Genomic DNA, 12,541 nt, shown 5'->3' on the forward strand with positions numbered 1-12,541 from the left:
GTAATATATATAGATAATGGGTCAGACATATAAAGTCATTTTGAAAAGTTCATAAAGGTCACATCCATTTATATGTGTTCCTCTTTATCATTTTATATCAGGTCAAACAGCTGACTTGAGTTTTGATCAGAGTAGAACCATAACATTCATGCTAATGGTTCTACTGTTTACAGTTACTTTATGATGGATTTCACCCTGGTCACAGCACTATGTGAAAAGCTGTTAGAGGTAAAGTTAAGCCAATTAATACCTCATCATAAGTCACTCTCTAACGCAAAGCAGTGATTATTTTTCACTGTAATTTATTCCACAACGATGTTCTTTATTTGATCCTTGTTTCTTTAAATATGCAAATCGATTGTTCAGCTGTGTGACTCTCCACACCTCAAATATATCACAATGTGGACTTCATTTTGACAGTATTTTGTAGATTGGTACCATATTTATCATCAAATCAGGAAACTGTAAACTAATTGAAAAAATTAAGCTTATGAAAATTTTAATGTGGCATAGGAACATGTTGTTTATCCTTGCCAAATGGTATTTACACAAAACTCCAGCAAATCAGAGGATATATTTTTGTCTCTCACTTGCTATATATGTGTATATTTTTGCAGTTAATAGCCTATCATGTGTCTGCGCATCTTAGGGCCATAAACATAAACATGGCAAACAAGGATATGTTCACAATTCCAACAGATGCTTCAATTGTTTGTATAGATTTTAGATCAATTTGATTTGCATTTTCTATTAATATTTTTCTGTTTGTCCCAAATGGTATTTTTATTTCTTTATGCCATTATTGTAATCATTGGAAACAACTGAGTAAATATTTTGTATCATATGTTTCTAAAAATATTTGAATGTTCTACTTTTCTACTACTGGTTTTCTACTTTCTAAACTTTCTGCCACTTTTTGGCATTTCAATAACATTATTTTTGGGTGTTTTAATCTCTGACCGCAGCATCTTGTGCATTTATTACCTAAATGTTGTTTGTGTGGGTCTTGCCTTTGTTATGTTTTTTTGCCATTTTTAGATTTCACCAGCTGTGCAAACTCGCAATTTTACCTTGGTTTTGTTCCACATTAGTTTATCTGCCGGCATGTTTTCTTCCTTTTCTAATGTTTTTGGTAATTTTTCACAGTTAAACAAGTAACTTTGAGGTTACTTCAGCATTTTCAGCTGTTATCTGTTGACAGTTTTGCCTAATTATTACATTTCTGCAAATTTCTAGCAGTTCTGATAAGTTGTAATATTTCTGCCAAGTTTTTAATTTTCTACTAAATTATATTATTTCTGCTAGGTTACACTACTTTTGTTTGTTATGTTATGTTAAGTTATGTTATTCTAAATTATTGCATTTCTGCTAAGTTATTACATTTTTCTTAACTTGATATTGTTCTGCAAAGTTATTAAAATTTCAGCAACTTTTTAAACACTGACTTTGATTTCTTCAGCTTCTTCAGCTATTTTCAACTATTTTCAGCAGACAGCTTCAGCTTTACAGTTTCCTCTAAGTGATTGCAGTTCTGCTAAGTTATTACATTTTAGCAAAGTTCTTTTGCTTCTGCAAAGTTTTTACAATTTCTGCAACTTTTCAGCTTTTTCAGCTACTTTTTGCAGCTAGTTTTTGAAGCTGTCTGCAAAAACTAGCTGAAAAAGCTGGTTTGCACAGCTGGTGAAATCTAAAAATGGCAAAAAAACAAACAAAAGCAAAACCCACACAAACAACATTTAGGTAATAAATGCACAAGATGCTGCGGTCAGAGATTAAAACACCCAAAAATAATGTTATTAAAATGCCAAAAAGTGGCAGAAAGTTTAGAAAGTAGAAAACCAGTAGTAGAAAAGTAGAACATTCAAATATTTTTAGAAACATATGATACAAAATATTTACTCAGTTGTTTCCAATGATTGCAATAATGGCATAAAGAAATAAAAATACCATTTGGGACAAACAGAAAAATATTAATAGAAAATGCAAATCAAATTAATCTAAAATCTATACAAACAATTGAAGCATCTGTTGGAATTGTGAACATATCCTTGTTTGCCATGTTTATGTTTATGGCCCTAAGATGCGCAGACACATGATAGGCTATTAACTGCAAAAATATACACATATATAGTAAGTGAGAGACAAAAATATATCCTCTGATTTGCTGGAGTTTTGTGTAAATACCATTTGGCAAGGATAAACAACATGTTCCTATGCCACATTAAAATTTTCACAAGCTTCATTTTTTCAATTAGTTTACAGTTTCTTGATTTAATGATAAATATGGTACCAATCTACAAAATACTGTCAAAATGAAGTCCACATTGTGATATATTTGAGGTGTGGAGAGTCACACAGCTGAACAATCGATTTGCATATTTAAAGAAACAAGGATCAAATAAAGAACATCGTTGTGGAATAAATTACAGTGAAAAATAATCACTGCTTTGCGTTAGAGAGTGACTTATGATGAGGTATTAATTTTCTTAACTTTACCTCTAACAGCTTTTCACATAGTGCTGTGACCAGGGTGAAATCCATCATAAAGTAACTGTAAACAGTAGAACCATTAGCATGAATGTTATGGTTCTACTCTGATCAAAACTCAAGTCAGCTGTGTGACCAGATATAAAATGATAAAGAGGAACACATATAAATGACCTTTATGAACTTTTCAAAATGACTTTATATGTCTGACCCATTATCTATATATATATTAGACCAGCAGTCCCCAACCCCCGGGCCTAGGACCGGTACCAGTCCGTGAGTCGTTTGGTACCGGGCCGCGAGAGTTGAGGCTCAGGTGTGAAATGTATAGTTTTCAGGGTTTTTATCGGTTTTCAGCGTTATTTTGTTAACGTTTTTATCGTTTACTCGGTTTTCCTGGGTCTTTTCACGTGTGTTATGAATAAATTTTCTTTTTTTCGGTACCGGTACTAGTTTTATTTTGTTATATTTATCCGCGACACCTTAAAGGCCGGTCCATGAAAATATTGTCGGGCATAAACCGGTCCGTGGCGCAAAAAAGGTTGGGGACCTGTATTAGAGCAGATGTGGAAAACCACTGTTAGACCTACTCTATACTAATGTAGTTACTGACACCCCATACTAAGGCAGGATTCATACAAACACACATTATTTATTCTCTTAAACACTTTCTTTTTTCACATTTTGAGATTGTGTAATTTCTAAAAAGAATACATGTAATGGTTCAATAGATATAGTTATTTAAATGTCCATAATAATCACATGATCATTTTTGTACATCCTACAATCCAGGATTTAGAGCTGTGTGTCTGTATGAATTCAGCTTGCTATACTTATAGACTTAGATATATTAATCCACTATTTACCTAAACAAGTTACATTGTTTGGGTAAATAGATTGGGTTTGTTCTACAAAATAATTATTCAACAATAAAAAAACCACAAAAAAAATCTGCACATTAATCCAGAGTTCAGTTTCATATGTCTGATATTGTTTGTTAAATCTGGTGACACAAACACAGTCAATAATTCATTGCTAGTGTGACATGTGGTCCTTTTTGCCTTTGACCAATGATATGCTGGTTACTTGGACCAGTTTAGTATTTGCTGTCACAGAGGAATGTTAACCAGAAATCCAGAAGACAAAACTTAAAAAAAATATGTTAATTGCAAACATGTTTTTGCTTAGTAAAAGGATTGAAATTACATGGAAACTGTCACCTTAAAGCCTCATTCTAAATATCATCACAAACAGATGTTTTCCACACAGTTAACAAAGCTCCACCACATCCGATCACTGCATATAAATCTAAAAGAAAACAAAAAAAAATTAAAAAAAATAAAATTAACACAAGGGAAGACTTTTGATTTAATAACTAAGCTTAAAATAAGTGTTACCTTTGAATATTTGTGGGAAAATCTGATGCTACCCCAAGAATACAAAGCCACACTGGAAACGATGACAGGCTTGCAGCCCTCTGTCTTCCTGGAGTCAGGTGCCTGATCAGTAGCAGTGAGTTGACAGAAGTCGGTGTCTGTAAGAGTGGCCAAACACTGATACTCTGTCCACTTGAGTAGAGTCTAAGAAGCTGGAATGCAGGCACACTGGACGAGCTTGTTCTAAAAAATACAGAAAAAGGAACATTTTATTTGTGTTAAGGCCTAAAAACTACAGATAAGTTATACAATGAACAATGTTGAAATACCTTATAGGTGCTGCAGGCCACATAACCAGAATCCAGAGCAATCTCACACTCACATGATGGTGAGGAAAGACATGAGCTCTGCAATGAGGTTTGAATGTCTCATTTGGGACACTGAAGAACTCAGAAGACAGCAATACCTGCACAGAGAGACAGAGTAGAAAAAGCATAGATTTGTAATCCATAATGTGAATTAAAACTCAAAAAGTGTCAACAAGTATAATCATTTGAGTGTGGAATTATTTATGCACTAAACAGGATTTAAATTGATTAATTGGATTAAAAACACTGACATTTTTTATCAAAGATAAAGAATCATACCGCTCTCTGCTCTGAGGATCACTGAGCATCTCTGACAGGAAATACAGTTTCCTCAGTAGGGGTCATCATTCATGGTCTCAGAGGTGTGTAGTGTGGCAGCATCATGATGGTCTCCAGATCAGGCAGGAGGTCAGGTGATGGGTGTGTCATCTTCTCCATTGAAGACATACTGGTATGGCAGTTCATAAAACAGCAGTCTCTGTGTGGCATGTAGTTATCTGTGCAGTCCAGCACTGGTGGATCAGGTTTGGCTCAGCAGTTCATGAAGATGGTGTTAAGATGTTGTTGTTTCAGCTGAGGATGGTGAAGTTTGAAGGTTTTCCCACAAAGGAAACAGGACTGTGTGTGCCCTGTCTGAAAAAAATACATCTACAAAACATAAAGTGCTTTTAACACCACCCACCCCCCCTCCCCACCCACCCATCTCAGCCCCCAAGTGTCTATATAATGCTGGTATGGGGTGTCAGTTACTAAATCTAATTAGTGCGTCAGAAAGCGGGGGCTACACCTAAAGCCCCCGCTTTCTGATGTCTTTGTTTATTAGCAGCTTTTTCCAGCTGCTCAGAGAATTCTGACTTGGCCTTTATCCACCCAAACCCAAACCCACCCAGATAAAGGCCAAGTCAGAAAATTGATGCAGAAACTTTCCATGTACTTCTAAATCAGTTTTTATACAAATTCTGTAAGCTGTGAAAATGTTTTTCTCTACATAATGTATAATTATAGACATCTCTGGTAGCCTAAAGATAGCTTAAAACTTTTAACATTTTTTACCTGTAAAACATGATAAGCAAAACCTCATTCATCCCAAAAACATTTGATTCTACAAAATTTACTATAATCAAGAAAATATAATTGTCTGTATTTATTCATGTGACCCATAATAAATACCTGCATTTATCTGGGATTTGTTTATTTACTATTTCATATTTGAAAGCATCTTGGAGGGGAAGATCTCGTTTGTTGAGATACATACGTCAGAGTAAAAAAAGTATCAAAAAAGGAGATGACAATTAACATCCATGAAAAAATGTATAAGTAGATTTAGTCATGTAAAACATGAGAATAAAAAATAAATGATGTCCATTTAATGCAGTATATTTCAGATCTGAGGTGCATGATAACAGAAAGCAGATCTCCCGGCTCTGCATGAAGTACAGCCATGATTTGGTGAAATGATTAATAACATTGCAATAAGAAAGGGTCTTCTTACAGACAGAGTAGGGAAGACAATTTTTTCCAATGAAAAATATTTTTCATACTCTACAATCAGTAAACTCTGTAACAAACATGATCTGTAATTGTTTCAAAACTCACCAGATGACTTCATGATTGGCTCGAGGACAGGACACAAAACACAGGGTTGTGGTAACTGTAGTATGATCTCAGAACACCGGAATGGAGACATTGATCTGGCTGAGAAATAAAAATGAGGTCAAGCAGGGTGTTCTTGTCTGTAGTGGCAGAAGTGATCAGCTGTGAATACCCTCTAGACTGAAACTGCTCCAGAATCTGTTTTCTTCCACTCTGCAAGTGGTTCTCATTAAAATCTCCACACACAATGATTGGGTGACAGTCCATTATTTCAAGTGAATCTAAAAGACTTACCAGGTTTTGCATGAACGGTGTCAAACTGTAGTCAGGGGGTCTGTACACAACAGCAATGAGTGCAGGGAATGGAGCCTGAACCTTCAACACTAAAAACTCAAGATCAGTGACATTATGCAGATACTGTTTTACCTGAACCTGAAAATGATTCCTCAAATACACAACAACTCCACCACCACTTCTGCTGGCCATGTGAGGAAAGTTTGTGTAGGACACATGTCTGTTGCGTTTGAACATGGTGTAGCCGTCCAAATGAAGACTGTCTGCAACAAAGGAGCCTTGGAGGTGAGACTCTGTGAGACACAAAACATCTGCTAAACACATTTCATGATGACTCTTGATGTCACTGATGTGAGATGGCAAACCCTCTGTATTGTGATGGATCAGTGTAAGAGTGTCAAGTCTGCTGGCTGTTTCTCTAACCTGAAGAAGAGGCATCATTTCCTCAACACTGGCTTGTCTCATGGTTTGGAGCGCTGCAGTCACCTCGGGATTGGCGTAAATCTTTTTCTCATCCAAGTCCTGTAAATAGAGTCCACTGAGAGACGTCACCCTGCTGAGAGCAACATAAGCCATACCTGGTTCAAAAATGTTCTTCATTGAAACTACAGCTGTCTGTGTTGTAAGACCCTGAGTTTTGTGAATTGTGCAAGCGAATGCTAGCTTTACAGGAAACTGTCTGCGTACTGCTCCTTTAAACTTCAGACTCTCCTCTGCTCTCTCAATGTAAACCAGATCATCAGATGCTGCATTAGCACTGCGGTTGTGTCTCATAGGCTGCCGGTTGTCCATTCTGAGCCCCAGTTTGATTATGTGTCCATCATTTTCAGATCTCACCACCTTTACCAGTATACCAAAAGCACCGTTGACTAAACCGTTTAGTGTGTCCAAGTTTCTGGTCAGCATGACTCGAGCTCCTTCAGCAACATTCAGAGTGTCAGGTAAATCATTTCTCCCACCTGTAAATGGTTTGTCTCTTCGTTCCATTCTGCCTGTACGTTTATCCTTCTGGAAATCGTCTGCAGTGATGATTATGATGTTTGAATGAAGCTTCTTCAGGGTATCTGCGTTATGGGATTCCACATTCTTGTTGGTGGCATAAATGTGTAAGACCTCAGTTGGACATTCTTCTGGTGCAGTCACAGCCTGTGACAACAAATCTCTGTCGCACTGAGAAAGCTCATCCGTCTTTTCTTTCACTCTAATCCTGTTCAGCATCTCTGCAAAGGCCACATCATCTTTCTGACGCATGATCTCGGTTAGAGTGATCATCTGAAAATGTTCCTGCCATAGGTCAATCTGTTCTGGATCGTAAACGCAGAGAGGTTTAGACTGTCGCACTGGTGGCAGCTGGTAAAAATCTCCAACAGCTAAAACTGACATTCCACCAAAAGGTCTCTGAGTGCCTTTGATTTGTTTCAGTCTTGCATCCACATAGGCAAAAAGGGGTTTTGAAACCATTGAAATCTCATCAATAACAATAATTTCTGCATTCATCAGCTCAGATCTGACTTCATCCAGTTGGTTACCAAGTCCTTGAATGGGTGGTTTCAGACTCCTGGGTAGTTTCAGTAGAGAATGTAATGTAGAGCCATTGATAGAAAAAGCTGCTGTCCCGGTAAATGAAGTCAGTAAAACAGTTGGATTTGATATGTCAGCTTCTTCTGCATTAGCAGGCAGTCTGCTCAGGATCTTTGATGCTTCAGAGTGAATACACTTAATCAGATGTGACTTTCCAGTTCCTGCACCACCGTTGATATAGAAGAAAAATGGATCTGGGTTCAAACCACAAACTCGCTGAATACACCAGTCTCTTATGGCATAGAACACGCAGGCCTGCTTCTGGTTCAGATTCTGATACATTACACGTACCACGGCTGGATCTACTGCAGGTTGTTCTCTGATGGCTCTGATCTCTGTTACAGCATCAGACTGACGACTGTAGTCGGGGACATTCTCCTGTTCGTTCTCATCATCAGAATGTCTCTCAGGAAGATTCTCATCACATTGCAGCCTCACAACTTCAGATTCAGGAGCCAGATTACACCATTCATCGATCACAACATCCCTATTTTGTTCAAACTCTTCCAGTGCACTCTCGATATCCTCAGAGTTCTTCTCATACTTGTCTTTATTTCTTTTCACAATCCGTTTCACAGACTCACTGTGGTCTGAACATGGAAGTCGCACAAAACCCGAGTTGTAGAAGGACTGATAGGTTTGGAAACATTGTGGTTTCAGTTCCTGCTCTGATCTGTGTGGAAGGTAAAGTCTCAACAGTCGACCATAATATTGCTCAGGATCTTTTTCCTGTGAACAGTGGTAATACCTGATTATAGCTGGTTTATCATTCTTTCGCCTTTGTACAAATCCAAGCTGGTTTAGAAGAGGAAGCACATCTTTTCCTTCATTTGGACCACTCACCAACCTGCACAAGGCAGCAAAATCAGCCAGCGACATTTCCTCATATTCTGGGGTCTCAGGTCTGCATTTGTATTTATCACTCAAACTTGTCATCCAAATATTACAACTGTCATGTGTTGTGCTTTCCAGGAAGCTCATGGGCCGACTCATTTTTACCGGGTTATCATCTGTTGGTACAAATACAACACTGCGGGAACATTTTTTCATTTTTAGGCCACAGACTCGAGTCACACACTCCTGTGCGCTGATCTCTCTCTTTTTTGAGTAAGCCTGCATCACAGCTCTCATTTCATCACATTCATTGACCATGTTGTTTCCAGAGTTATCGATAACTGTCTTCAGGTATTCAGAGAGGCCAGATTCTTTCTTCGTTATATATTTACAGAGGTATTCTACACATGAATAGGCATTCAAAATGAATGAGACATCTAAATTAGAGTTCCAGGCTTCAAGCAGATCTGGGTTGTAATTGTTGATCCAACAGTCCTTTGGGTCACGTTTCAGAATCAGAGCTGTTTTCTTGTTTATGTCCTGGAGGCATTGTTCATACTCATTCATTGTCAAGTTGCATCGTGACAGAATCTGCTCTATGGTGAGGGAAGCAGCTTCAGGTTCCTTCAGCAGGTTCAACAAAGGTCTGAGTTTGGCTTTTGCAGCTTCAGTGTCTGAATCCTCATCCTGTCTCACAATCATTGTTCTTGTGGCTGGTGGTTTTGGAAACCCAAATCTACAACCAGAGTTCACACTCTTAAAGCATGTCTTTGTGTGGTTCTTGCTGTGCTTTTGTAGTTCAGAGACTTTTTTGTGCAGTTCAGGTTGTTTGTCTGGATCAGGGAGTTGAGCTGAGATGTATCTGTCCACAAAGTCACAGACAGTTTGGTCATCATCCACATCTACTTCTACCTTTTCTCGAATCCACAGCAACATGTGTATATGCGGACTACCTCTGTGCTGGAACTCAACTCTGTAAAAGTAATCAATGATCTCACCAAGGGGCTGTGCAGGAGAAAAAAGCAAATCTCTGAACAAAGCCTCAACACGCTTATCAAACATCCGCATGGTGGTTACTGGATTTGATCTTAGAATTTCACACTTTTCTGACCAGTCCAGGGCTTCAAAATCAACCTCTTCACCTTGCTGTCTCTTTATTGCTTGAATCACTTCAGGCCATCTCATCTCAGCAGCAGAGAAAGTGACAAAGAACTGAGGTGTTCCTATTTGACGAATCATACTGAATAAATCTTTGGTAGTTTTCTGCCAGTAAGCTGGAGTTCCTCTGAGTGGCTGCATAAATCTGATTGCATCTTTATTTCTTACCAGCTTCTCTACTTCTGTCTTACTTTGTAACATTCCTGATGTGATTTTGCGTCCATCTTTGGTCATAGTTTTACCTTTCCTTAGCTGTATTGTCATGCTGGAATTAGCCAAATGTATTTCAGTGACAAACTGTGAGAAAAACAGGTAATTTGTGTCTTTAGCAAATCTTGCATCAATGTTAAAAAGCCTTGACTTGAAGTAAGCACTCGGTGTGAGTTTAAGAAGTCTCTTTTCATCCAGTGTATTCTGACCAGTAGGAAACTGCACAGGAAATGCCATGGCTTCCAAATGAGGAGTTCTGAAGAAGCTGACAGGATTGTTTCTTTCTGCAGGAGCCACACAATATGTGTTATCAGTGAAACAAAGAATCTCTTCTGAAATGTCAACAGGCTGCAGACAACTTTCTAGAGCAAAACCTCCATTGTTCAAATCACTTTCTGGTTCATCTGGATTTTGTTCCTCTGGTTGTTCATCACAGGATTGCATATTAATAGCTTGTTCACTTTCAGACTCACTTTCGCACAAAAGGGCATCTTTTTCATAGTTGTCAATTTCCATTAAATCTGCTTCATCATAATCATCGCTTCCCATGCTGGCTTCATCACTGCTGTCATCATCAGGTAATGTTGGATCACAAAGCAATGCATCATCTCTGATAACAATATCTGTGTACTGCGGATGAATTTGTTTGAGTTTACGCAGGGCTTGAATGAGTTTAGACCAAGTAACAGTCTGGAACAACTGATGGCCTTTGTAGCACAGTCGTCTTTTCAATTTCACCCTCATGATCTGTGATTGGCTTCTGAGCCGAGGTAGATAGTCAACTGTTTGTTGGACTTCAGATGGTACACACACCACATTACCACGTATGAGTCTTTGTCTGCCCTTTGGAAGAGGAATAATCTTTGCAAATGGTATGCATTTGGCAATCAGATGTCTCTCCAGAATGTTGAGATCGCACAGTTCAGCTGGAATATCCTGCAGTTCTAAACCGTTAACAGCAGCAAGTCTTGGCATGCATCCACTTTTGAGGGAACTGTGACACGTGTGACAGATATACTCCTTTTTTCTCTCAACAGGAAAGCTGCAGTGATCATGACATGCTTCATCACACACATGAACAAATTTACCAGTTAGACACTGCTGAGCTACAGTTTGGTGTTTTGAGTAATTTTCTCTTTTGCAGATTTTCACCTGATTAGGAAAAGAAGCTTTTAGACAAACAGTACAAACATAAGATGGTGCTGACTTAATGTTGGATCTGAAACGAGATATGGCCTCATTCATTAAAGTGTTATCTGGATGACACTGTAAACTTTCAGCTGGTCGATGCATCTGACGATATTTTCTTTTTATGTTCATTGCACATCTGATATTATGCATCTGTCTAAAAGAAATACTGTTCCAATATTTTACTCTCATTCGTTCTCTCATATTGTCCTTGTGTTGCTGCTGAAATTGTCTCTCTTCTCCATAACGTTTAGTGATGTAACATTTTTTTTTCTGTCTAAATTCTACACTTTCTTTATATAGGTTAGAAACATATGACCTCATGTAAGCTTTATGTTTCTCTCTGAATTCAGCACAAGTTCTGTAATTTCTTCTTACATGTTCCTTCTGCTGTTCTCGGAACACGGGAGATTCTCTGTATTTTCTTGTTATTCGTTCCTTCTGCTTTTCTCGGAACACGGGAGATTCTCTATATGTTCTTGTTATACGTTCCTTCTGCTTTTCTCTGAATAAAGAATCTTCTTTATACATCCTTATGACACGTTCTCTTTTTCTCTCTCTAATTTTAGCACTTTCTCTATAGATTTTTCTCAAATGTTCTGTTTCTCTCTGTATGTAGCATTGAGTTTATATAGATTCTTTTTGTACACACTCTTTTTCTTACTGTGATCAGAATCATGAGACTTTCTACTAGAATCTTTTTTCTTTGCCTTAAAGCTTTCATCAAAAGTGTACATCTGTCTTTCTTTCTTTTTCTCATTTTCCTTTCTCTGTGATAGTTTTTCTTGGACCAATAGTTGTCTCCTAATCTTTCTCCTTTGCTGTTTATTATGCTTCAACAGTTTATGTGAGAGTTCCTCTGTTGTCATAGTTAAACAGGAGGCAGTGTTTAAATCATTCTGAGGAACAGAATCTTTTATTACCTGAGTGTCTCTTACAGAAGATGCAGAGGTTTCTATTTCTAAATAATCAGAAGGACGATTGTTCAGCTCAGCAGCTGGCTCATTTGAATAATCCACTCTGGATGACATCACTTCAGTAGCTAAAGTGTCAGCCACAGTTTTCCGTGTCTGCTCAGTGGACTTTGGGGTTTCAAATTCAGGTTCATTTAAAGCTGGTGCTGAAACAGTTGTAGCTGTTTGTCTGTTTTCATCAGCATCTCTTTGGTCAGCAGCGTTTTCACTGTGGAACTCAACAGGCTGTAGCTCATAAGTGCAGCTTGGTGCGATGCTACACATTCGGTACAAACGTTTGATCCTGTCAATCATGTCGTTAAGACGTGTGAATTTTAACACAACTGCAGTTCCACCACTTACACTTAGCGACAATGGCATTCCTGTAGACCTACGTGGGTGAGGGTCAAAGTATGCGTATTCACCTGAAGTCAGCCTGCAAACTGCAATGACTGTTCCTCCCATGACTAGCAAAGCGTAGCGAAACTCTGAAGCCAAA

The 12,541-nt window shown here is 38.1% G+C and overlaps 1 long non-coding RNA gene across 1 annotated transcript; it reads right to left on the reverse strand.

Annotated features, from left to right (window-relative positions):
- Window positions 1–3,513: 3,513 nt before the first annotated feature.
- On the reverse strand, window positions 3,514–4,901 carry LOC146702745 (uncharacterized). Its single transcript, XR_014922080.1, has 3 exons — window positions 4,511–4,901; window positions 4,193–4,329; window positions 3,514–4,106 (listed from the first exon to the last, which is right to left on the reverse strand). It is a non-coding gene; the product is annotated as an uncharacterized LOC146702745 (long non-coding RNA).
- Between the last annotated feature and the right edge of the window lie 7,640 nt (window positions 4,902–12,541).

Source organism: Copadichromis virginalis, linkage group LG8, assembly GCF_057382275.1.
Source record: "Copadichromis virginalis isolate Kocher_CV1m ecotype Utaka linkage group LG8, C_Virginalis_male_GT1.1, whole genome shotgun sequence".
NCBI lineage: Eukaryota > Metazoa > Chordata > Actinopteri > Cichliformes > Cichlidae > Copadichromis > Copadichromis virginalis.